This window comes from Hyla sarda, unplaced genomic scaffold, assembly GCF_029499605.1.
Source record: "Hyla sarda isolate aHylSar1 unplaced genomic scaffold, aHylSar1.hap1 scaffold_2268, whole genome shotgun sequence".
Taxonomy (NCBI): Eukaryota; Metazoa; Chordata; class Amphibia; order Anura; family Hylidae; genus Hyla; species Hyla sarda.
The window spans coordinates 1-24,146 of record NW_026608945.1 but is presented as its reverse complement, the minus strand read 5'-3'; the positions used below and the strand labels follow the sequence as shown (position 1 = coordinate 24,146).

The following is a 24,146-nucleotide window of genomic DNA, read 5'->3' as shown; positions in this document are numbered from 1 at the left end:
ATCCCTTCCCCAATATCGCGCCACACCCCTACCCCTTAATTCCCTGGTTGAACTTGATGGACATATGTCTTTTTTCGACCGTACTAACTATGTAACTATGTAACATAACATGGGGGGGGGGTCTCCTGGCTGTTCACACAGGTGTGTCATTGCTGTACATTGACCATGCATTGCTTCTGTGGTATTGCAAAGGCAAAGACAAATGCTTCCAGCCATCCATTGCACTAATGGATTGGTCATCAGCTGGCTGTCTATGTCCCGCATCAATATAGACCAAAGTACAGAGGGTTAGGCTATGCTATTGTGCACCTACCTGATGCATCAGAAGGTGCGAGGCCCTTGCTAAATTCTGTGCACAGACTTTGAGATCTATACTTTAGACTGTATCTAAACCTGCTCCAACATGGACTGACATTCTGGCCTACTTTCAGCCGATGCGACTTGTCTGTCGCTGAACAGTCGCTTTTTATGTATTCAGCACCTATGTATAATGTTGTAAAAATGCTCTAGAAGCTAAAGTCGCAGAAATGTCACACATATTTGGCCTGCAACTTTCTGTGCGACAAATTCAGACAGGAAAAATCAGTATAAATCCTTAGAAAATTATCCCCCAGTGTCTCCATCTGCTGGCGGTATTGAATAAGCATTGCTGCACTGATGGGGTATGCATTAGACGAAAAAAAAGAAGAAAAAGAAGAATAATACGCCCAGAAAAGAGGCGAAAAGGAGAAAAACGTAAAAAAACGTGAAAAAAAAGTAAGAGGAAGAGAAGGGAAAAAAAGGTGGAAATGGGTTTAAAAGTGATTTCGGCGGAGAAATATATATATATATATATATATATATATATATATATATATATATATACGCGCACACACACACATATATATAAACGTATTCTCCGTTGAGATATTGCAGCCGCTGCTGTGTCCAGGCCCAGGAGCCTTAGCACTGTGCTGTGATGTCACTCAATACCACTGACATCACTAGGTGTAAACAACATCTCTCCTTTGCTGTGTATGTGACTATGGAGCTGTTTGGTGATGTCGTCTATTATGGCCTTCATAGAAGCAACAGGAGATTGTTGCATCCATCTAGAACCCTCAGAACTACAGTGCTATGATGTCACTCACTTCCACAGGCCTTGCAGAGTGTAAACAACAACAACCCAGCTTTGTTGTGTATGTAACCATAGGGATTTGTGATGTCACCTAGAACCTTCACAGCAGCGACAGCTTTATGAGGAGCATCAGCACTGCTCTGCCTGAGCAGAACCATCACCGCCATAGGTTGTCAAATAACCCGGGTTTAACCCACACAGGTAAGTCCAATGGGGTGCAGGCATGTCCTCTATGCTTACAGCTTCCCGTGGGTGTTGGTTTGATACCGTTTGGGGACAGCCAAGGAGGCATCTGCAGGCAACAAAGGTAGGTGTGTGCTTGTGTGTGTGTTTCCTATGCAGATCCTAAGCCCAGTGTCACATGCAAGTAGGAGGAGTAAGAAGGGTTCCTGGCAAATCCGGGTTATGGATTGCATTTAAAAAGGCCCCGTGGGAGTGCAATGGGCCCCTGTCTTGCTGCTTAGCAATAATGGTATGGGTTTAGGTTCTGCTGTGTGTACTGGTGGTTGACTGCCCCCCAGCCCAGAGTGTGCATGGAAAATTGTCTGGCAGCCTCCCTGACAGCAAGCAGTGATAGTGCCCATGAAGGGGACCTTGTTGGGCCCGCCCCTTTCACGGTTATCGCTTCTCGGCCTTTTGGCTAAGATCAAGTGTAGTATCTGTTCTTATCAGTTTAATATCTGATACGTCCCCTATCTGGGGACCATATATTAAATGGATTTTTGAGAACGGGGGCCTATTTCGAAGCTTGCTTCCGTCGCCCTATGCATTGACCCGATATGGCAGTATCTTCGGGTACAGTGCACCACCCCCTTACAGGGTTAAAAAGAAAGATTCCTACTTTCATTGCTACCTGCTTGCTGGCTAGCCAGCTAGCCAGCCCTGTGTGCCTTGCTGCTGCTGCAGCCAAAAAACAAAAGGTGGTGCTGCTGCTGCTGCTTCTGCTGCTTCTGCTTGTGTCTGGCCGCTGTTGGAGCGTCCAGGCACAGGACTTCTGCTGCTGCTGACTAAATGGCCTCCTTAATTGGATCATTTGAGTAGCCAGCACACCTGTGCAGGTAGGGCATGACATGATAGGCAGCTGCCTTGATAGCGGGTGGGTGCTGAATGTTCCTAATTGACAAAATAAGATTAATGCTTATGAAGAAATATAAAATCTCATCCCTTCCCCAATATCGCGCCACACCCCTACCCCTTAATTCCCTGGTTGAACTTGATGGACATATGTCTTTTTTCGACCGTACTAACTATGTAACTATGTAACATAACATGGGGGGGGGGGGGTCTCCTGGCTGTTCACACAGGTGTGTCATTGCTGTACATTGACCATGCATTGCTTCTGTGGTATTGCAAAGGCAAAGACAAATGCTTCCAGCCATCCATTGCACTAATGGATTGGTCATCAGCTGGCTGTCTATGTCCCGCATCAATATAGACCAAAGTACAGAGGGTTAGGCTATGCTATTGTGCACCTACCTGATGCATCAGAAGGTGCGAGGCCCTTGCTAAATTCTGTGCACAGACTTTGAGATCTATACTTTAGACTGTATCTAAACCTGCTCCAACATGGACTGACATTCTGGCCTACTTTCAGCCGATGCGACTTGTCTGTCGCTGAACAGTCGCTTTTTATGTATTCAGCACCTATGTATAATGTTGTAAAAATGCTCTAGAAGCTAAAGTCGCAGAAATGTCACACATATTTGGCCTGCAACTTTCTGTGCGACAAATTCAGACAGGAAAAATCAGTATAAATCCTTAGAAAATTATCCCCCAGTGTCTCCATCTGCTGGCGGTATTGAATAAGCATTGCTGCACTGATGGGGTATGCATTAGACGAAAAAAAAGAAGAAAAAGAAGAATAATACGCCCAGAAAAGAGGCGAAAAGGAGAAAAACGTAAAAAAACGTGAAAAAAAAGTAAGAGGAAGAGAAGGGAAAAAAAGGTGGAAATGGGTTTAAAAGTGATTTCGGCGGAGAAATATATATATATATATATATATATATATATATATATATATATACGCGCACACACACACATATATATAAACGTATTCTCCGTTGAGATATTGCAGCCGCTGCTGTGTCCAGGCCCAGGAGCCTTAGCACTGTGCTGTGATGTCACTCAATACCACTGACATCACTAGGTGTAAACAACATCTCTCCTTTGCTGTGTATGTGACTATGGAGCTGTTTGGTGATGTCGTCTATTATGGCCTTCATAGAAGCAACAGGAGATTGTTGCATCCATCTAGAACCCTCAGAACTACAGTGCTATGATGTCACTCACTTCCACAGGCCTTGCAGAGTGTAAACAACAACAACCCAGCTTTGTTGTGTATGTAACCATAGGGATTTGTGATGTCACCTAGAACCTTCACAGCAGCGACAGCTTTATGAGGAGCATCAGCACTGCTCTGCCTGAGCAGAACCATCACCGCCATAGGTTGTCAAATAACCCGGGTTTAACCCACACAGGTAAGTCCAATGGGGTGCAGGCATGTCCTCTATGCTTACAGCTTCCCGTGGGTGTTGGTTTGATACCGTTTGGGGACAGCCAAGGAGGCATCTGCAGGCAACAAAGGTAGGTGTGTGCTTGTGTGTGTGTTTCCTATGCAGATCCTAAGCCCAGTGTCACATGCAAGTAGGAGGAGTAAGAAGGGTTCCTGGCAAATCCGGGTTATGGATTGCATTTAAAAAGGCCCCGTGGGAGTGCAATGGGCCCCTGTCTTGCTGCTTAGCAATAATGGTATGGGTTTAGGTTCTGCTGTGTGTACTGGTGGTTGACTGCCCCCCAGCCCAGAGTGTGCATGGAAAATTGTCTGGCAGCCTCCCTGACAGCAAGCAGTGATAGTGCCCATGAAGGGGACCTTGTTGGGCCCGCCCCTTTCACGGTTATCGCTTCTCGGCCTTTTGGCTAAGATCAAGTGTAGTATCTGTTCTTATCAGTTTAATATCTGATACGTCCCCTATCTGGGGACCATATATTAAATGGATTTTTGAGAACGGGGGCCGATTTCGAAGCTTGCTTCCGTCGCCCTATGCATTGACCCGATATGGCAGTATCTTCGGGTACAGTGCACCACCCCCTTACAGGGTTAAAAAGAAAGATTCCTACTTTCATTGCTACCTGCTTGCTGGCTAGCCAGCTAGCCAGCCCTGTGGGCCTTGCTGCTGCTGCAGCCAAAAAACAAAAGGTGGTGCTGCTGCTGCTGCTTCTGCTGCTTCTGCTTGTGTCTGGCCGCTGTTGGAGCGTCCAGGCACAGGACTTCTGCTGCTGCTGACTAAATGGCCTCCTTAATTGGATCATTTGAGTAGCCAGCACACCTGTGCAGGTAGGGCATGACATGATAGGCAGCTGCCTTGATAGCGGGTGGGTGCTGAATGTTCCTAATTGACAAAATAAGATTAATGCTTATGAAGAAATATAAAATCTCATCCCTTCCCCAATATCGCGCCACACCCCTACCCCTTAATTCCCTGGTTGAACTTGATGGACATATGTCTTTTTTCGACCGTACTAACTATGTAACTATGTAACATAACATGGGGGGGGGGGTCTCCTGGCTGTTCACACAGGTGTGTCATTGCTGTACATTGACCATGCATTGCTTCTGTGGTATTGCAAAGGCAAAGACAAATGCTTCCAGCCATCCATTGCACTAATGGATTGGTCATCAGCTGGCTGTCTATGTCCCGCATCAATATAGACCAAAGTACAGAGGGTTAGGCTATGCTATTGTGCACCTACCTGATGCATCAGAAGGTGCGAGGCCCTTGCTAAATTCTGTGCACAGACTTTGAGATCTATACTTTAGACTGTATCTAAACCTGCTCCAACATGGACTGACATTCTGGCCTACTTTCAGCCGATGCGACTTGTCTGTCGCTGAACAGTCGCTTTTTATGTATTCAGCACCTATGTATAATGTTGTAAAAATGCTCTAGAAGCTAAAGTCGCAGAAATGTCACACATATTTGGCCTGCAACTTTCTGTGCGACAAATTCAGACAGGAAAAATCAGTATAAATCCTTAGAAAATTATCCCCCAGTGTCTCCATCTGCTGGCGGTATTGAATAAGCATTGCTGCACTGATGGGGTATGCATTAGACGAAAAAAAAGAAGAAAAAGAAGAATAATACGCCCAGAAAAGAGGCGAAAAGGAGAAAAACGTAAAAAAACGTGAAAAAAAAGTAAGAGGAAGAGAAGGGAAAAAAAGGTGGAAATGGGTTTAAAAGTGATTTCGGCGGAGAATATATATATATATATATATATATATATATATATATATATATATATATACGCGCACACACACACATATATATAAACGTATTCTCCGTTGAGATATTGCAGCCGCTGCTGTGTCCAGGCCCAGGAGCCTTAGCACTGTGCTGTGATGTCACTCAATACCACTGACATCACTAGGTGTAAACAACATCTCTCCTTTGCTGTGTATGTGACTATGGAGCTGTTTGGTGATGTCGTCTATTATGGCCTTCATAGAAGCAACAGGAGATTGTTGCATCCATCTAGAACCCTCAGAACTACAGTGCTATGATGTCACTCACTTCCACAGGCCTTGCAGAGTGTAAACAACAACAACCCAGCTTTGTTGTGTATGTAACCATAGGGATTTGTGATGTCACCTAGAACCTTCACAGCAGCGACAGCTTTATGAGGAGCATCAGCACTGCTCTGCCTGAGCAGAACCATCACCGCCATAGGTTGTCAAATAACCCGGGTTTAACCCACACAGGTAAGTCCAATGGGGTGCAGGCATGTCCTCTATGCTTACAGCTTCCCGTGGGTGTTGGTTTGATACCGTTTGGGGACAGCCAAGGAGGCATCTGCAGGCAACAAAGGTAGGTGTGTGCTTGTGTGTGTGTTTCCTATGCAGATCCTAAGCCCAGTGTCACATGCAAGTAGGAGGAGTAAGAAGGGTTCCTGGCAAATCCGGGTTATGGATTGCATTTAAAAAGGCCCCGTGGGAGTGCAATGGGCCCCTGTCTTGCTGCTTAGCAATAATGGTATGGGTTTAGGTTCTGCTGTGTGTACTGGTGGTTGACTGCCCCCCAGCCCAGAGTGTGCATGGAAAATTGTCTGGCAGCCTCCCTGACAGCAAGCAGTGATAGTGCCCATGAAGGGGACCTTGTTGGGCCCGCCCCTTTCACGGTTATCGCTTCTCGGCCTTTTGGCTAAGATCAAGTGTAGTATCTGTTCTTATCAGTTTAATATCTGATACGTCCCCTATCTGGGGACCATATATTAAATGGATTTTTGAGAACGGGGGCCGATTTCGAAGCTTGCTTCCGTCGCCCTATGCATTGACCCGATATGGCAGTATCTTCGGGTACAGTGCACCACCCCCTTACAGGGTTAAAAAGAAAGATTCCTACTTTCATTGCTACCTGCTTGCTGGCTAGCCAGCTAGCCAGCCCTGTGGGCCTTGCTGCTGCTGCAGCCAAAAAACAAAAGGTGGTGCTGCTGCTGCTGCTTCTGCTGCTTCTGCTTGTGTCTGGCCGCTGTTGGAGCGTCCAGGCACAGGACTTCTGCTGCTGCTGACTAAATGGCCTCCTTAATTGGATCATTTGAGTAGCCAGCACACCTGTGCAGGTAGGGCATGACATGATAGGCAGCTGCCTTGATAGCGGGTGGGTGCTGAATGTTCCTAATTGACAAAATAAGATTAATGCTTATGAAGAAATATAAAATCTCATCCCTTCCCCAATATCGCGCCACACCCCTACCCCTTAATTCCCTGGTTGAACTTGATGGACATATGTCTTTTTTCGACCGTACTAACTATGTAACTATGTAACATAACATGGGGGGGGGTCTCCTGGCTGTTCACACAGGTGTGTCATTGCTGTACATTGACCATGCATTGCTTCTGTGGTATTGCAAAGGCAAAGACAAATGCTTCCAGCCATCCATTGCACTAATGGATTGGTCATCAGCTGGCTGTCTATGTCCCGCATCAATATAGACCAAAGTACAGAGGGTTAGGCTATGCTATTGTGCACCTACCTGATGCATCAGAAGGTGCGAGGCCCTTGCTAAATTCTGTGCACAGACTTTGAGATCTATACTTTAGACTGTATCTAAACCTGCTCCAACATGGACTGACATTCTGGCCTACTTTCAGCCGATGCGACTTGTCTGTCGCTGAACAGTCGCTTTTTATGTATTCAGCACCTATGTATAATGTTGTAAAAATGCTCTAGAAGCTAAAGTCGCAGAAATGTCACACATATTTGGCCTGCAACTTTCTGTGCGACAAATTCAGACAGGAAAAATCAGTATAAATCCTTAGAAAATTATCCCCCAGTGTCTCCATCTGCTGGCGGTATTGAATAAGCATTGCTGCACTGATGGGGTATGCATTAGACGAAAAAAAAGAAGAAAAAGAAGAATAATACGCCCAGAAAAGAGGCGAAAAGGAGAAAAACGTAAAAAAACGTGAAAAAAAAGTAAGAGGAAGAGAAGGGAAAAAAAGGTGGAAATGGGTTTAAAAGTGATTTCGGCGGAGAAATATATATATATATATATATATATATATATATATATATATATACGCGCACACACACACATATATATAAACGTATTCTCCGTTGAGATATTGCAGCCGCTGCTGTGTCCAGGCCCAGGAGCCTTAGCACTGTGCTGTGATGTCACTCAATACCACTGACATCACTAGGTGTAAACAACATCTCTCCTTTGCTGTGTATGTGACTATGGAGCTGTTTGGTGATGTCGTCTATTATGGCCTTCATAGAAGCAACAGGAGATTGTTGCATCCATCTAGAACCCTCAGAACTACAGTGCTATGATGTCACTCACTTCCACAGGCCTTGCAGAGTGTAAACAACAACAACCCAGCTTTGTTGTGTATGTAACCATAGGGATTTGTGATGTCACCTAGAACCTTCACAGCAGCGACAGCTTTATGAGGAGCATCAGCACTGCTCTGCCTGAGCAGAACCATCACCGCCATAGGTTGTCAAATAACCCGGGTTTAACCCACACAGGTAAGTCCAATGGGGTGCAGGCATGTCCTCTATGCTTACAGCTTCCCGTGGGTGTTGGTTTGATACCGTTTGGGGACAGCCAAGGAGGCATCTGCAGGCAACAAAGGTAGGTGTGTGCTTGTGTGTGTGTTTCCTATGCAGATCCTAAGCCCAGTGTCACATGCAAGTAGGAGGAGTAAGAAGGGTTCCTGGCAAATCCGGGTTATGGATTGCATTTAAAAAGGCCCCGTGGGAGTGCAATGGGCCCCTGTCTTGCTGCTTAGCAATAATGGTATGGGTTTAGGTTCTGCTGTGTGTACTGGTGGTTGACTGCCCCCCAGCCCAGAGTGTGCATGGAAAATTGTCTGGCAGCCTCCCTGACAGCAAGCAGTGATAGTGCCCATGAAGGGGACCTTGTTGGGCCCGCCCCTTTCACGGTTATCGCTTCTCGGCCTTTTGGCTAAGATCAAGTGTAGTATCTGTTCTTATCAGTTTAATATCTGATACGTCCCCTATCTGGGGACCATATATTAAATGGATTTTTGAGAACGGGGGCCGATTTCGAAGCTTGCTTCCGTCGCCCTATGCATTGACCCGATATGGCAGTATCTTCGGGTACAGTGCACCACCCCCTTACAGGGTTAAAAAGAAAGATTCCTACTTTCATTGCTACCTGCTTGCTGGCTAGCCAGCTAGCCAGCCCTGTGGGCCTTGCTGCTGCTGCAGCCAAAAAACAAAAGGTGGTGCTGCTGCTGCTGCTTCTGCTGCTTCTGCTTGTGTCTGGCCGCTGTTGGAGCGTCCAGGCACAGGACTTCTGCTGCTGCTGACTAAATGGCCTCCTTAATTGGATCATTTGAGTAGCCAGCACACCTGTGCAGGTAGGGCATGACATGATAGGCAGCTGCCTTGATAGCGGGTGGGTGCTGAATGTTCCTAATTGACAAAATAAGATTAATGCTTATGAAGAAATATAAAATCTCATCCCTTCCCCAATATCGCGCCACACCCCTACCCCTTAATTCCCTGGTTGAACTTGATGGACATATGTCTTTTTTCGACCGTACTAACTATGTAACTATGTAACATAACATGGGGGGGGGGTCTCCTGGCTGTTCACACAGGTGTGTCATTGCTGTACATTGACCATGCATTGCTTCTGTGGTATTGCAAAGGCAAAGACAAATGCTTCCAGCCATCCATTGCACTAATGGATTGGTCATCAGCTGGCTGTCTATGTCCCGCATCAATATAGACCAAAGTACAGAGGGTTAGGCTATGCTATTGTGCACCTACCTGATGCATCAGAAGGTGCGAGGCCCTTGCTAAATTCTGTGCACAGACTTTGAGATCTATACTTTAGACTGTATCTAAACCTGCTCCAACATGGACTGACATTCTGGCCTACTTTCAGCCGATGCGACTTGTCTGTCGCTGAACAGTCGCTTTTTATGTATTCAGCACCTATGTATAATGTTGTAAAAATGCTCTAGAAGCTAAAGTCGCAGAAATGTCACACATATTTGGCCTGCAACTTTCTGTGCGACAAATTCAGACAGGAAAAATCAGTATACATCCTTAGAAAATTATCCCCCAGTGTCTCCATCTGCTGGCGGTATTGAATAAGCATTGCTGCACTGATGGGGTATGCATTAGACGAAAAAAAAGAAGAAAAAGAAGAATAATACGCCCAGAAAAGAGGCGAAAAGGAGAAAAACGTAAAAAAACGTGAAAAAAAAGTAAGAGGAAGAGAAGGGAAAAAAAGGTGGAAATGGGTTTAAAAGTGATTTCGGCGGAGAAATATATATATATATATATATATATATATATATATATATATATACGCGCACACACACACATATATATAAACGTATTCTCCGTTGAGATATTGCAGCCGCTGCTGTGTCCAGGCCCAGGAGCCTTAGCACTGTGCTGTGATGTCACTCAATACCACTGACATCACTAGGTGTAAACAACATCTCTCCTTTGCTGTGTATGTGACTATGGAGCTGTTTGGTGATGTCGTCTATTATGGCCTTCATAGAAGCAACAGGAGATTGTTGCATCCATCTAGAACCCTCAAAACTACAGTGCTATGATGTCACTCACTTCCACAGGCCTTGCAGAGTGTAAACAACAACAACCCAGCTTTGTTGTGTATGTAACCATAGGGATTTGTGATGTCACCTAGAACCTTCACAGCAGCGACAGCTTTATGAGGAGCATCAGCACTGCTCTGCCTGAGCAGAACCATCACCGCCATAGGTTGTCAAATAACCCGGGTTTAACCCACACAGGTAAGTCCAATGGGGTGCAGGCATGTCCTCTATGCTTACAGCTTCCCGTGGGTGTTGGTTTGATACCGTTTGGGGACAGCCAAGGAGGCATCTGCAGGCAACAAAGGTAGGTGTGTGCTTGTGTGTGTGTTTCCTATGCAGATCCTAAGCCCAGTGTCACATGCAAGTAGGAGGAGTAAGAAGGGTTCCTGGCAAATCCGGGTTATGGATTGCATTTAAAAAGGCCCCGTGGGAGTGCAATGGGCCCCTGTCTTGCTGCTTAGCAATAATGGTATGGGTTTAGGTTCTGCTGTGTGTACTGGTGGTTGACTGCCCCCCAGCCCAGAGTGTGCATGGAAAATTGTCTGGCAGCCTCCCTGACAGCAAGCAGTGATAGTGCCCATGAAGGGGACCTTGTTGGGCCCGCCCCTTTCACGGTTATCGCTTCTCGGCCTTTTGGCTAAGATCAAGTGTAGTATCTGTTCTTATCAGTTTAATATCTGATACGTCCCCTATCTGGGGACCATATATTAAATGGATTTTTGAGAACGGGGGCCGATTTCGAAGCTTGCTTCCGTCGCCCTATGCATTGACCCGATATGGCAGTATCTTCGGGTACAGTGCACCACCCCCTTACAGGGTTAAAAAGAAAGATTCCTACTTTCATTGCTACCTGCTTGCTGGCTAGCCAGCTAGCCAGCCCTGTGGGCCTTGCTGCTGCTGCAGCCAAAAAACAAAAGGTGGTGCTGCTGCTGCTGCTTCTGCTGCTTCTGCTTGTGTCTGGCCGCTGTTGGAGCGTCCAGGCACAGGACTTCTGCTGCTGCTGACTAAATGGCCTCCTTAATTGGATCATTTGAGTAGCCAGCACACCTGTGCAGGTAGGGCATGACATGATAGGCAGCTGCCTTGATAGCGGGTGGGTGCTGAATGTTCCTAATTGACAAAATAAGATTAATGCTTATGAAGAAATATAAAATCTCATCCCTTCCCCAATATCGCGCCACACCCCTACCCCTTAATTCCCTGGTTGAACCTGATGGACATATGTCTTTTTTCGACCGTACTAACTATGTAACTATGTAACATAACATGGGGGGGGGGGGTCTCCTGGCTGTTCACACAGGTGTGTCATTGCTGTACATTGACCATGCATTGCTTCTGTGGTATTGCAAAGGCAAAGACAAATGCTTCCAGCCATCCATTGCACTAATGGATTGGTCATCAGCTGGCTGTCTATGTCCCGCATCAATATAGACCAAAGTACAGAGGGTTAGGCTATGCTATTGTGCACCTACCTGATGCATCAGAAGGTGCGAGGCCCTTGCTAAATTCTGTGCACAGACTTTGAGATCTATACTTTAGACTGTATCTAAACCTGCTCCAACATGGACTGACATTCTGGCCTACTTTCAGCCGATGCGACTTGTCTGTCGCTGAACAGTCGCTTTTTATGTATTCAGCACCTATGTATAATGTTGTAAAAATGCTCTAGAAGCTAAAGTCGCAGAAATGTCACACATATTTGGCCTGCAACTTTCTGTGCGACAAATTCAGACAGGAAAAATCAGTATAAATCCTTAGAAAATTATCCCCCAGTGTCTCCATCTGCTGGCGGTATTGAATAAGCATTGCTGCACTGATGGGGTATGCATTAGACGAAAAAAAAGAAGAAAAAGAAGAATAATACGCCCAGAAAAGAGGCGAAAAGGAGAAAAACGTAAAAAAACGTGAAAAAAAAGTAAGAGGAAGAGAAGGGAAAAAAAGGTGGAAATGGGTTTAAAAGTGATTTCGGCGGAGAAATATATATATATATATATATATATATATATATATATATATATACGCGCACACACACACATATATATAAACGTATTCTCCGTTGAGATATTGCAGCCGCTGCTGTGTCCAGGCCCAGGAGCCTTAGCACTGTGCTGTGATGTCACTCAATACCACTGACATCACTAGGTGTAAACAACATCTCTCCTTTGCTGTGTATGTGACTATGGAGCTGTTTGGTGATGTCGTCTATTATGGCCTTCATAGAAGCAACAGGAGATTGTTGCATCCATCTAGAACCCTCAGAACTACAGTGCTATGATGTCACTCACTTCCACAGGCCTTGCAGAGTGTAAACAACAACAACCCAGCTTTGTTGTGTATGTAACCATAGGGATTTGTGATGTCACCTAGAACCTTCACAGCAGCGACAGCTTTATGAGGAGCATCAGCACTGCTCTGCCTGAGCAGAACCATCACCGCCATAGGTTGTCAAATAACCCGGGTTTAACCCACACAGGTAAGTCCAATGGGGTGCAGGCATGTCCTCTATGCTTACAGCTTCCCGTGGGTGTTGGTTTGATACCGTTTGGGGACAGCCAAGGAGGCATCTGCAGGCAACAAAGGTAGGTGTGTGCTTGTGTGTGTGTTTCCTATGCAGATCCTAAGCCCAGTGTCACATGCAAGTAGGAGGAGTAAGAAGGGTTCCTGGCAAATCCGGGTTATGGATTGCATTTAAAAAGGCCCCGTGGGAGTGCAATGGGCCCCTGTCTTGCTGCTTAGCAATAATGGTATGGGTTTAGGTTCTGCTGTGTGTACTGGTGGTTGACTGCCCCCCAGCCCAGAGTGTGCATGGAAAATTGTCTGGCAGCCTCCCTGACAGCAAGCAGTGATAGTGCCCATGAAGGGGACCTTGTTGGGCCCGCCCCTTTCACGGTTATCGCTTCTCGGCCTTTTGGCTAAGATCAAGTGTAGTATCTGTTCTTATCAGTTTAATATCTGATACGTCCCCTATCTGGGGACCATATATTAAATGGATTTTTGAGAACGGGGGCCGATTTCGAAGCTTGCTTCCGTCGCCCTATGCATTGACCCGATATGGCAGTATCTTCGGGTACAGTGCACCACCCCCTTACAGGGTTAAAAAGAAAGATTCCTACTTTCATTGCTACCTGCTTGCTAGCTAGCCAGCCCTGTGGGCCTTGCTGCTGCTGCAGCCAAAAAACAAAAGGTGGTGCTGCTGCTGCTGCTTCTGCTGCTTCTGCTTGTGTCTGGCCGCTGTTGGAGCGTCCAGGCACAGGACTTCTGCTGCTGCTGACTAAATGGCCTCCTTAATTGGATCATTTGAGTAGCCAGCACACCTGTGCAGGTAGGGCATGACATGATAGGCAGCTGCCTTGATAGCGGGTGGGTGCTGAATGTTCCTAATTGACAAAATAAGATTAATGCTTATGAAGAAATATAAAATCTCATCCCTTCCCCAATATCGCGCCACACCCCTACCCCTTAATTCCCTGGTTGAACTTGATGGACATATGTCTTTTTTCGACCGTACTAACTATGTAACTATGTAACATAACATGGGGGGGGGGTCTCCTGGCTGTTCACACAGGTGTGTCATTGCTGTACATTGACCATGCATTGCTTCTGTGGTATTGCAAAGGCAAAGACAAATGCTTCCAGCCATCCATTGCACTAATGGATTGGTCATCAGCTGGCTGTCTATGTCCCGCATCAATATAGACCAAAGTACAGAGGGTTAGGCTATGCTATTGTGCACCTACCTGATGCATCAGAAGGTGCGAGGCCCTTGCTAAATTCTGTGCACAGACTTTGAGATCTATACTTTAGACTGTATCTAAACCTGCTCCAACATGGACTGACATTCTGGCCTACTTTCAGCCGATGCGACTTGTCTGTCGCTGAACAGTCGCTTTTTATGTATTCAGCACCTATGTATAATGTTGTAAAAATGCTCTAGAAGCTAAAGTCGCAGAAATGTCACACATATTTGGCCTGCAACTTTCTGTGCGACAAATTCAGACAGGAAAAATCAGTATAAATCCTTAGAAAATTATCCCCCAGTGTCTCCATCTGCTGGCGGTATTGAATAAGCATTGCTGCACTGATGGGGTATGCATTAGACGAAAAAAAAGAAGAAAAAGAAGAATAATACGCCCAGAAAAGAGGCGAAAAGGAGAAAAACGTAAAAAAACGTGAAAAAAAAGTAAGAGGAAGAGAAGGGAAAAAAAGGTGGAAATGGGTTTAAAAGTGATTTCGGCTGAGAAATATATATATATATATATATATATATATATATATACGCGCACACACACACATATATATAAACGTATTCTCCGTTGAGATATTGCAGCCGCTGCTGTGTCCAGGCCCAGGAGCCTTAGCACTGTGCTGTGATGTCACTCAATACCACTGACATCACTAGCTGTAAACAACATCTCTCCTTTGCTGTGTATGTGACTATGGAGCTGTTTGGTGATGTCGTCTATTATGGCCTTCATAGAAGCAACAGGAGATTGTTGCATCCATCTAGAACCCTCAGAACTACAGTGCTATGATGTCACTCACTTCCACAGGCCTTGCAGAGTGTAAACAACAACAACCCAGCTTTGTTGTGTATGTAACCATAGGGATTTGTGATGTCACCTAGAACCTTCACAGCAGCGACAGCTTTATGAGGAGCATCAGCACTGCTCTGCCTGAGCAGAACCATCACCGCCATAGGTTGTCAAATAACCCGGGTTTAACCCACACAGGTAAGTCCAATGGGGTGCAGGCATGTCCTCTATGCTTACAGCTTCCCGTGGGTGTTGGTTTGATACCGTTTGGGGACAGCCAAGGAGGCATCTGCAGGCAACAAAGGTAGGTGTGTGCTTGTGTGTGTGTTTCCTATGCAGATCCTAAGCCCAGTGTCACATGCAAGTAGGAGGAGTAAGAAGGGTTCCTGGCAAATCCGGGTTATGGATTGCATTTAAAAAGGCCCCGTGGGAGTGCAATGGGCCCCTGTCTTGCTGCTTAGCAATAATGGTATGGGTTTAGGTTCTGCTGTGTGTACTGGTGGTTGACTGCCCCCCAGCCCAGAGTGTGCATGGAAAATTGTCTGGCAGCCTCCCTGACAGCAAGCAGTGATAGTGCCCATGAAGGGGACCTTGTTGGGCCCGCCCCTTTCACGGTTATCGCTTCTCGGCCTTTTGGCTAAGATCAAGTGTAGTATCTGTTCTTATCAGTTTAATATCTGATACGTCCCCTATCTGGGGACCATATATTAAATGGATTTTTGAGAACGGGGGCCGATTTCGAAGCTTGCTTCCGTCGCCCTATGCATTGACCCGATATGGCAGTATCTTCGGGTACAGTGCACCACCCCCTTACAGGGTTAAAAAGAAAGATTCCTACTTTCATTGCTACCTGCTTGCTGGCTAGCCAGCTAGCCAGCCCTGTGGGCCTTGCTGCTGCTGCAGCCAAAAAACAAAAGGTGGTGCTGCTGCTGCTGCTTCTGCTGCTTCTGCTTGTGTCTGGCCGCTGTTGGAGCGTCCAGGCACAGGACTTCTGCTGCTGCTGACTAAATGGCCTCCTTAATTGGATCATTTGAGTAGCCAGCACACCTGTGCAGGTAGGGCATGACATGATAGGCAGCTGCCTTGATAGCGGGTGGGTGCTGAATGTTCCTAATTGACAAAATAAGATTAATGCTTATGAAGAAATATAAAATCTCATCCCTTCCCCAATATCGCGCCACACCCCTACCCCTTAATTCCCTGGTTGAACTTGATGGACATATGTCTTTTTTCGACCGTACTAACTATGTAACTATGTAACATAACATGGGGGGGGGGTCTCCTGGCTGTTCACACAGGTGTGTCATTGCTGTACATTGACCATGCATTGCTTCTGTGGTATTGCAAAGGCAAAGACAAATGCTTCCAGCCATCCATTGCACTAATGGATTGGTCATCAGCTGGCTGTCTATGTCCCGCATCAATATAGACCAAAGTACAGAGGGTTAGGCTATGCTATTGTGCACCTACCTGATGCATCAGAAGGTGCGAGGCCCTTGCTAAATTCTGTGCACAGACTTTGAGATCTATACTTTAGACTGTATCTAAACCTGCTCCAACATGGACTGACATTCTGGCCTACTTTCAGCCGATGCGACTTGTCTGTCGCTGAACAGTCGCTTTTTATGTATTCAGCACCTATGTATAATGTTGTAAAAATGCTCTAGAAGCTAAAGTCGCAGAAATGTCACACATATTTGGCCTGCAACTTTCTGTGCGACAAATTCAGACAGGAAAAATCAGTATAAATCCTTAGAAAATTATCCCCCAGTGTCTCCATCTGCTGGCGGTATTGAATAAGCATTGCTGCACTGATGGGGTATGCATTAGACGAAAAAAAAGAAGAAAAAGAAGAATAATACGCCCAGAAAAGAGGCGAAAAGGAGAAAAACGTAAAAAAAACGTGAAAAAAAAGTAAGAGGAAGAGAAGGGAAAAAAAGGTGGAAATGGGTTTAAAAGTGATTTCGGCGGAGAAATATATATATATATATATATATATATATATATATATATATACGCGCACACACACACATATATATAAACGTATTCTCCGTTGAGATATTGCAGCCGCTGCTGTGTCCAGGCCCAGGAGCCTTAGCACTGTGCTGTGATGTCACTCAATACCACTGACATCACTAGGTGTAAACAACATCTCTCCTTTGCTGTGTATGTGACTATGGAGCTGTTTGGTGATGTCGTCTATTATGGCCTTCATAGAAGCAACAGGAGATTGTTGCATCCATCTAGAACCCTCAGAACTACAGTGCTATGATGTCACTCACTTCCACAGGCCTTGCAGAGTGTAAACAACAACAACCCAGCTTTGTTGTGTATGTAACCATAGGGATTTGTGATGTCACCTAGAACCTTCACAGCAGCGACAGCTTTATGAGGAGCATCAGCACTGCTCTGCCTGAGCAGAACCATCACCGCCATAGGTTGTCAAATAACCCGGGTTTAACCCACACAGGTAAGTCCAATGGGGTGCAGGCATGTCCTCTATGCTTACAGCTTCCCGTGGGTGTTGGTTTGATACCGTTTGGGGACAGCCAAGGAGGCATCTGCAGGCAACAAAGGTAGGTGTGTGCTTGTGTGTGTGTTTCCTATGCAGATCCTAAGCCCAGTGTCACATGCAAGTAGGAGGAGTAAGAAGGGTTCCTGGCAAATCCGGGTTATGGATTGCATTTAAAAAGGCCCCGTGGGAGTGCAATGGGCCCCTGTCTTGCTGCTTAGCAATAATGGTATGGGTTTAGGTTCTGCTGTGTGTACTGGTGGTTGACTGCCCCCCAGCCCAGAGTGTGCATGGAAAATTGTCTGGCAGCCTCCCTGACAGCAAGCAGTGATAGTGCCCATGAAGGGGACCTTGTTGGGCCCGCCCCTTTCACGGTTATCGCTTCTCGGCCTTTTGGCTAAGATCAAGTGTAGTATCTGTTCTTATCAGTTTAATATCTGATACGTCCCCTATCTGGGGACCATATATTAAATGGATTTTTGAGAACGGGGGCCGATTTCGAAGCTTGCTTCCGTCGCCCTATGCATTGACCCGATATGGCAGTATCTTCGGGTACAGTGCACCACCCCCTTACAGGGTTAAAAAGAAAGATTCCTACTTTCATTGCTACCTGCTTGCTGGCTAGCCAGCTAGCCAGCCCTGTGGGCCTTGCTGCTGCTGCAGCCAAAAAACAAAAGGTGGTGCTGCTGCTGCTGCTTCTGCTGCTTCTGCTTGTGTCTGGCCGCTGTTGGAGCGTCCAGGCACAGGACTTCTGCTGCTGCTGACTAAATGGCCTCCTTAATTGGATCATTTGAGTAGCCAGCACACCTGTGCAGGTAGGGCATGACATGATAGGCAGCTGCCTTGATAGCGGGTGGGTGCTGAATGTTCCTAATTGACAAAATAAGATTAATGCTTATGAAGAAATATAAAATCTCATCCCTTCCCCAATATCGCGCCACACCCCTACCCCTTAATTCCCTGGTTGAACTTGATGGACATATGTCTTTTTTCGACCGTACTAACTATGTAACTATGTAACATAACATGGGGGGGGGGTCTCCTGGCTGTTCACACAGGTGTGTCATTGCTGTACATTGACCATGCATTGCTTCTGTGGTATTGCAAAGGCAAAGACAAATGCTTCCAGCCATCCATTGCACTAATGGATTGGTCATCAGCTGGCTGTCTATGTCCCGCATCAATATAGACCAAAGTACAGAGGGTTAGGCTATGCTATTGTGCACCTACCTGATGCATCAGAAGGTGCGAGGCCCTTGCTAAATTCTGTGCACAGACTTTGAGATCTATACTTTAGACTGTATCTAAACCTGCTCCAACATGGACTGACATTCTGGCCTACTTTCAGCCGATGCGACTTGTCTGTCGCTGAACAGTCGCTTTTTATGTATTCAGCACCTATGTATAATGTTGTAAAAATGCTCTAGAAGCTAAAGTCGCAGAAATGTCACACATATTTGGCCTGCAACTTTCTGTGCGACAAATTCAGACAGGAAAAATCAGTATAAATCCTTAGAAAATTATCCCCCAGTGTCTCCATCTGCTGGCGGTATTGAATAAGCATTGCTGCACTGATGGGGTATGCATTAGACGAAAAAAAAGAAGAAAAAGAAGAATAATACGCCCAGAAAAGAGGCGAAAAGGAGAAAAACGTAAAAAAAACGTGAAAAAAAAGTAAGAGGAAGAGAAGGGAAAAAAAGGTGGAAATGGGTTTAAAAGTGATTTCGGCGGAGAAATATATATATATATATATATATATATATATATATATATATATATATACGCGCACACACACACATATATATAAACGTATTCTCCGTTGAGATATTGCAGCCGCTGCTGTGTCCAGGCCCAGGAGCCTTAGCACTGTGCTGTGATGTCACTCAATACCACTGACATCACTAGGTGTAAACAACATCTCTCCTTTGCTGTGTATGTGACTATGGAGCTGTTTGGTGATGTCGTCTATTATGGCCTTCATAGAAGCAACAGGAGATTGTTGCATCCATCTAGAACCCTCAGAACTACAGTGCTATGATGTCACTCACTTCCACAGGCCTTGCAGAGTGTAAACAACAACAACCCAGCTTTGTTGTGTATGGTAACCATAGGGATTTGTGATGTCACCTAGAACCTTCACAGCAGCGACAGCTTTATGAGGAGCATCAGCACTGCTCTGCCTGAGCAGAACCATCACCGCCATAGGTTGTCAAATAACCCGGGTTTAACCCACAGGTAAGTCCAATGGGGTGCAGGCATGTCCTCTATGCTTACAGCTTCCCGTGGGTGTTGGTTTGATACCGTTTGGGGACAGCCAAGGAGGCATCTGCAGGCAACAAAGGTAGGTGTGTGCTTGTGTGTGTGTTTCCTATGCAGATCCTAAGCCCAGTGTCACATGCAAGTAGAGGAGTAAGAAGGGTTCCTGGCAAATCCGGGTATGGATTGCATTTAAAAAGGCCCCGTGGGAGTGCAATGGGCCCCCTGTCTTGCTGCTTAGCAATAATGGTATGGGTTTAGGTTCTGCTGTGTGTACTGGTGGTTGACTGCCCCCCAGCCCAGAGTGTGCATGGAAAATTGTCTGGCAGCCTCCTGACAGCAAGCAGTGATAGTGCCCATGAAGGGGACCTTGTTGGGGCCCGCCCCTTTCACGGTTATCGCTTCTCGGCCTTTTGGCTAAGATCAAGTGTAGTATCTGTTCTTATCAGTTTAATATCTGATACGTCCCCCTATCTGGGGACCATATATTAAATGGATTTTTGAGAACGGGGGCCGATTTCGAAGCTTGCTTCCGTCGCCCTATGCATTGACCCGATATGGCAGTATCTTTCGGGTACAGTGCACCACCCCCTTACAGGGTTAAAAAGAAAGATTCCTACTTTCATTTGCTACCTGCTTGCTGGCTAGCAGCTAGCCAGCCCTGTGGGCCTTGCTGCTGCTGCAGCCAAAAAACAAAAAGGTGGTGCTGCTGCTGCTGCTTCTGCTGCTTCTGCTGCTTCTGCTTGTGTCTGGCCGCTGTTGGAGCGTCCAGGCACAGGACTTCTGCTGCTGCTGACTAAATGGCCTCCTTAATTGGATCATTTGAGTAGCCAGCACACCTGTGCAGGTAGGGCATGACATGATAGGCAGCTGCCTTGATAGCGGGTGGGTGCTGAATGTTCCTAATTGACAAAATAAGATTAATGCTTATGAAGAAATATAAAATCTCATCCCTTCCCCAATATCGCGCCACACCCCTACCCCTTAATTCCCTGGTTGAACTTGATGGACATATGTCTTTTTTCGACCGTACTAACTATGTAACTATGTAACATAACATGGGGGGGGGGTCTCCTGGCTGTTCACACAGGTGTGTCATTGCTGTACATTGACCATGCATTGCTTCTGTGGTATTGCAAAGGCAAAGGACAAATGCTTCCAGCCATCCATTGCACTAATGGATTGGTCATCAGCTGGCTGTCTATGTCCCGCATCAATATAGACCAAAGTACAGAGGGTTAGGCTATGCTATTGTGCACCTACCTGATGCATCAGAAGGGTGCGAGGGCCCTTGCTAAAATTCTGTGCACAGACTTTGAGATCTATACTTTAGACTGATATCTAAACCTGCTCCAACATGGACTGACATTCTGGCCTACTTTCAGCCCGATGCGACTTGTCTGTCGCTGAACAGTCGCTTTTTATGTATTCAGCACCTATGTATAATGTTGTAAAAATGCTCTAGAAGCTAAAGTCGCAGAAATGTCACACATATTTGGCCTTGCAACTTTCTGTGCGACAAATTCAGACAGGAAAAATCAGTATAAATCCTTAGAAAATTATCCCCCAGTGTCTCCATCTGCTGGCGGTATTGAATAAGCATTGCTGCACTGATGGGGTATGCATTAGACGAAAAAAAAGAAGAAAAAGAAGAATAATACGCCCAGAAAAGAGGCGAAAAGGAGAAAAACGTAAAAAAACTTGAAAAAAGAAAGTAAGAGGAAGAGAAGGGAAAAAAAGGTGGAAATGGGTTTAAAAGTGATTTCGGCGGAGAAATATATATATATATATATATCTATACAATATATAGATATATATATATAATATACGCGCACACACACACATATATATAAACGTATTCTCCGTTGAGATATTGCAGCCGCTGCTGTGTCCAGGCCCAGGAGCCTTAGCACTGTGCTGTGATGTCACTCAATACCACTGACATCACTAGGTGTAAACAACATCTCTCCTTTGCTGTGTATGTGACTATGGAAGCTGTTTGGTGATGTCGTCTATTATGGCCTTCATAGAAGCAACAGGAGATTGTTGCATCCATCTAGAACCCTCAGAACTACCAGTGCTATGATGTCACTCACTTCCACAGGCCTTGCAGAGTGTAAACAACAACAACCAGCTTTGTTGTGTATGTAACCATAGGGATTTGTGATGTCACCTAGAACCTTCACCAGCAGCGACAGCTTTATGAGGAGCATCAGCACTGCTCTGCCTGAGCAGAACCATCACCGCCATAGGTTGTCAAATAACCCGGGTTTAACCCACACAGGTAAGTCCAATGGGGTGCAGGGCATGTCCTCTATGCTTACAGCTTCCCGTGGGTGTTGGTTTGATACCGTTTGGGGACAGCCCAAGGAGGCATCTGCAGGCAACAAAGGTAGGTGTGTGCTTGTGTGTGTGTTTCCTATGCAGATCCTAAGCCCAGTGTCACATGCAAGTAGGAGGAGTAAGAAGGGTTCCTGGCAAATCCGGGTTATGGATTGCATTTAAAAAGGGCCCCGTGGGAGTGCAAATGGGCCCCCTGTCTTGCTGCTTAGCAATAATGGTATGGGTTTAGGTTCTGCTGTGTGTACTGGTGGTTGACTGCCCCCCAGCCCAGAGTGTGCATGGAAAATTGTCTGGCAGCCTCCCCTGACAGCAAGCAGTGATAGTGCCCATGAAGGGGACCTTGTTGGGCCCGCCCCTTTCACGGTTATCGCTTCTCGGCCTTTTGGCTAAGATCAAGTGTTAGTATCTGTTCTTATCAGTTTAATATCTGATACGTCCCCTATCTGGGGACCATATATTAAATGGATTTTTGAGAACGGGGGGCCGATTTCGAAGCTTGCTTCCGTCGCCCTATGCATTGACCCGATATGGCAGTATCTTCGGGTACAGTGCGCACCACCCCCTTACAGGGTTAAAAAGAAAGATTCCTACTTTCATTGCTACCTGCTTGCTGGCTAGCCAGCTAGCCAGCCCTGTGGGCCTTGCTGCTGCTGCAGCCAAAAAACAAAAGGTGGTGCTGCTGCTGCTGCTTCTGCTGCTTCTGCTTGTGTCTGGCCGCTGTTGGAGCGTCCAGGCACAGGACTTCTGCTGCTGCTGACTAAATGGCCTCCTTAATTGGATCATTTGAGTAGCCAGCACACCTGTGGCAGGTAGGGGCATGACATGATAGGCAGCTGCCTTGATAGCGGGTGGGTGCTGAATGTTCCTAATTGACAAAATAAGATTAATGCTTATGAAGAAATATAAAATCTCATCCCTTCCCCAATATCGCGCCACACCCCCTACCCCTTAATTCCCTGGTTGAACTTGATGGACATATGTCTTTTTTCGACCGTACTAACTATGTAACTATGTAACATAACATGGGGGGGGGGGTCTCCTGGCTGTTCACACAGGTGTGTCATTGCTGTACATTGACCATGCATTGCTTCTGTGGTATTGCAAAGGCAAAGACAAATGCTTCCAGCCATCCATTGCACTAATGGATTGGTCATCAGCTGGCTGTCTATGTCCCGCATCAATATAGACCAAAGTACAGAGGGTTAGGCTATGCTATTGTGCACCTACCTGATGCATCAGAAGGGTGCGAGGCCCTTGCTAAATTCTGTGCACAGACTTTGAGATCTATACTTTAGACTGTATCTAAACCTGCTCCAACATGGACTGACATTCTGGCCTACTTTCAGCCGATGCGACTTGTCTGTCGCTGAACAAGTCGCTTTTTATGTATTCAGCACCTATGTATAAGTGTTGGTAAAAATGCTCTAGAAGCTAAAGTCGCAGAGAAATGTCACACATATTTGGCCTGCAACTTTCTGTGCGACAAATTCAGACAGGAAAAAATCAGTATAAATCCTTAGAAAATTATCCCCCAGTGTCTCCATCTGCTGGCGGTATTGAATAAGCATTGCTGCACTGATGGGGTATGCATTAGACGAAAAAAAAGAAGAAAAAGAAGAATAATACGCCCAGAAAAGAGGCGAAAAGGAGAAAAACGTAAAAAAACGTGAAAAAAAAGTAAGAGGAAGAGAAGGGAAAAAAAGGTGGAAATGGTTTAAAAGTGATTTCGGCGGAGAAATATACATATATATATATATAATATATATATATATATATATATATATATACGCGCACACACACACACATATATATAAAACGTATTCTCCGTTGAGATATTGCAGCCCGCTGCTGTGTCCAGGGCCCAGGAGCCTTAGCACTGTGCTGTGATGTCACTCAATACCACTGACATCACTAGGTGTAAACAACATCTCTCCTTTGCTGTGTATGTGCACTATGGAGCTGTTTGGGTGATGTCGTCTATTATGGCCTTCATAGAAGCAACAGGAGATTGTTGCATCCATCTAGAACCCTCAGAACTACAGTGCTATGATGTCACTCACTTCCACAGGCCTTGCAGAGTGTAAACAACAACAACCCAGCTTTGTTGTGTATGTAACCATAGGGATTTGTGATGTCACCTAGAACCTTCACAGCAGCGACAGCTTTATGAGGAGCATCAGCACTGCTCTGCCTGAGCAGAACCATCACCGCCATAGGTTGTCAAATAACCCGGGTTTAACCCACACAGGTAAGTCCAATGGGGTGCAGGCATGTCCTCTATGC

General features: G+C 45.9%; 10 non-coding genes across 10 annotated transcripts; all 10 read left to right on the top strand.

The window, feature by feature from the left end:
* The first annotated feature begins 1,737 nt into the window (after nucleotides 1-1,737).
* On the top strand, nucleotides 1,738-1,928 carry LOC130321452 (U2 spliceosomal RNA). Its single transcript, XR_008867173.1, has one exon. It is a non-coding gene; the product is annotated as a U2 spliceosomal RNA (small nuclear RNA).
* Nucleotides 1,929-4,013: 2,085 nt separating this feature from the next.
* Nucleotides 4,014-4,204, top strand: LOC130321440 (U2 spliceosomal RNA). The gene has a single exon (XR_008867163.1). It is a non-coding gene; the product is annotated as a U2 spliceosomal RNA (small nuclear RNA).
* A 2,088-nt stretch (nucleotides 4,205-6,292) lies between these two features.
* On the top strand, nucleotides 6,293-6,483 carry LOC130321439 (U2 spliceosomal RNA). The gene has a single exon (XR_008867162.1). It is a non-coding gene; the product is annotated as a U2 spliceosomal RNA (small nuclear RNA).
* A 2,081-nt stretch (nucleotides 6,484-8,564) lies between these two features.
* On the top strand, nucleotides 8,565-8,755 carry LOC130321459 (U2 spliceosomal RNA). The gene has a single exon (XR_008867180.1). It is a non-coding gene; the product is annotated as a U2 spliceosomal RNA (small nuclear RNA).
* Nucleotides 8,756-10,837: 2,082 nt separating this feature from the next.
* LOC130321458 (U2 spliceosomal RNA) lies at nucleotides 10,838-11,028 on the top strand. Its single transcript, XR_008867179.1, has one exon. It is a non-coding gene; the product is annotated as a U2 spliceosomal RNA (small nuclear RNA).
* Nucleotides 11,029-13,112: 2,084 nt separating this feature from the next.
* On the top strand, nucleotides 13,113-13,303 carry LOC130321457 (U2 spliceosomal RNA). The gene has a single exon (XR_008867178.1). It is a non-coding gene; the product is annotated as a U2 spliceosomal RNA (small nuclear RNA).
* A 2,066-nt stretch (nucleotides 13,304-15,369) lies between these two features.
* Nucleotides 15,370-15,560, top strand: LOC130321451 (U2 spliceosomal RNA). The gene has a single exon (XR_008867172.1). It is a non-coding gene; the product is annotated as a U2 spliceosomal RNA (small nuclear RNA).
* Nucleotides 15,561-17,641: 2,081 nt separating this feature from the next.
* Nucleotides 17,642-17,832, top strand: LOC130321437 (U2 spliceosomal RNA). Its single transcript, XR_008867161.1, has one exon. It is a non-coding gene; the product is annotated as a U2 spliceosomal RNA (small nuclear RNA).
* Nucleotides 17,833-19,917: 2,085 nt separating this feature from the next.
* Nucleotides 19,918-20,110, top strand: LOC130321455 (U2 spliceosomal RNA). The gene has a single exon (XR_008867176.1). It is a non-coding gene; the product is annotated as a U2 spliceosomal RNA (small nuclear RNA).
* A 2,119-nt stretch (nucleotides 20,111-22,229) lies between these two features.
* LOC130321456 (U2 spliceosomal RNA) lies at nucleotides 22,230-22,422 on the top strand. Its single transcript, XR_008867177.1, has one exon. It is a non-coding gene; the product is annotated as a U2 spliceosomal RNA (small nuclear RNA).
* Nucleotides 22,423-24,146: the final 1,724 nt, after the last annotated feature.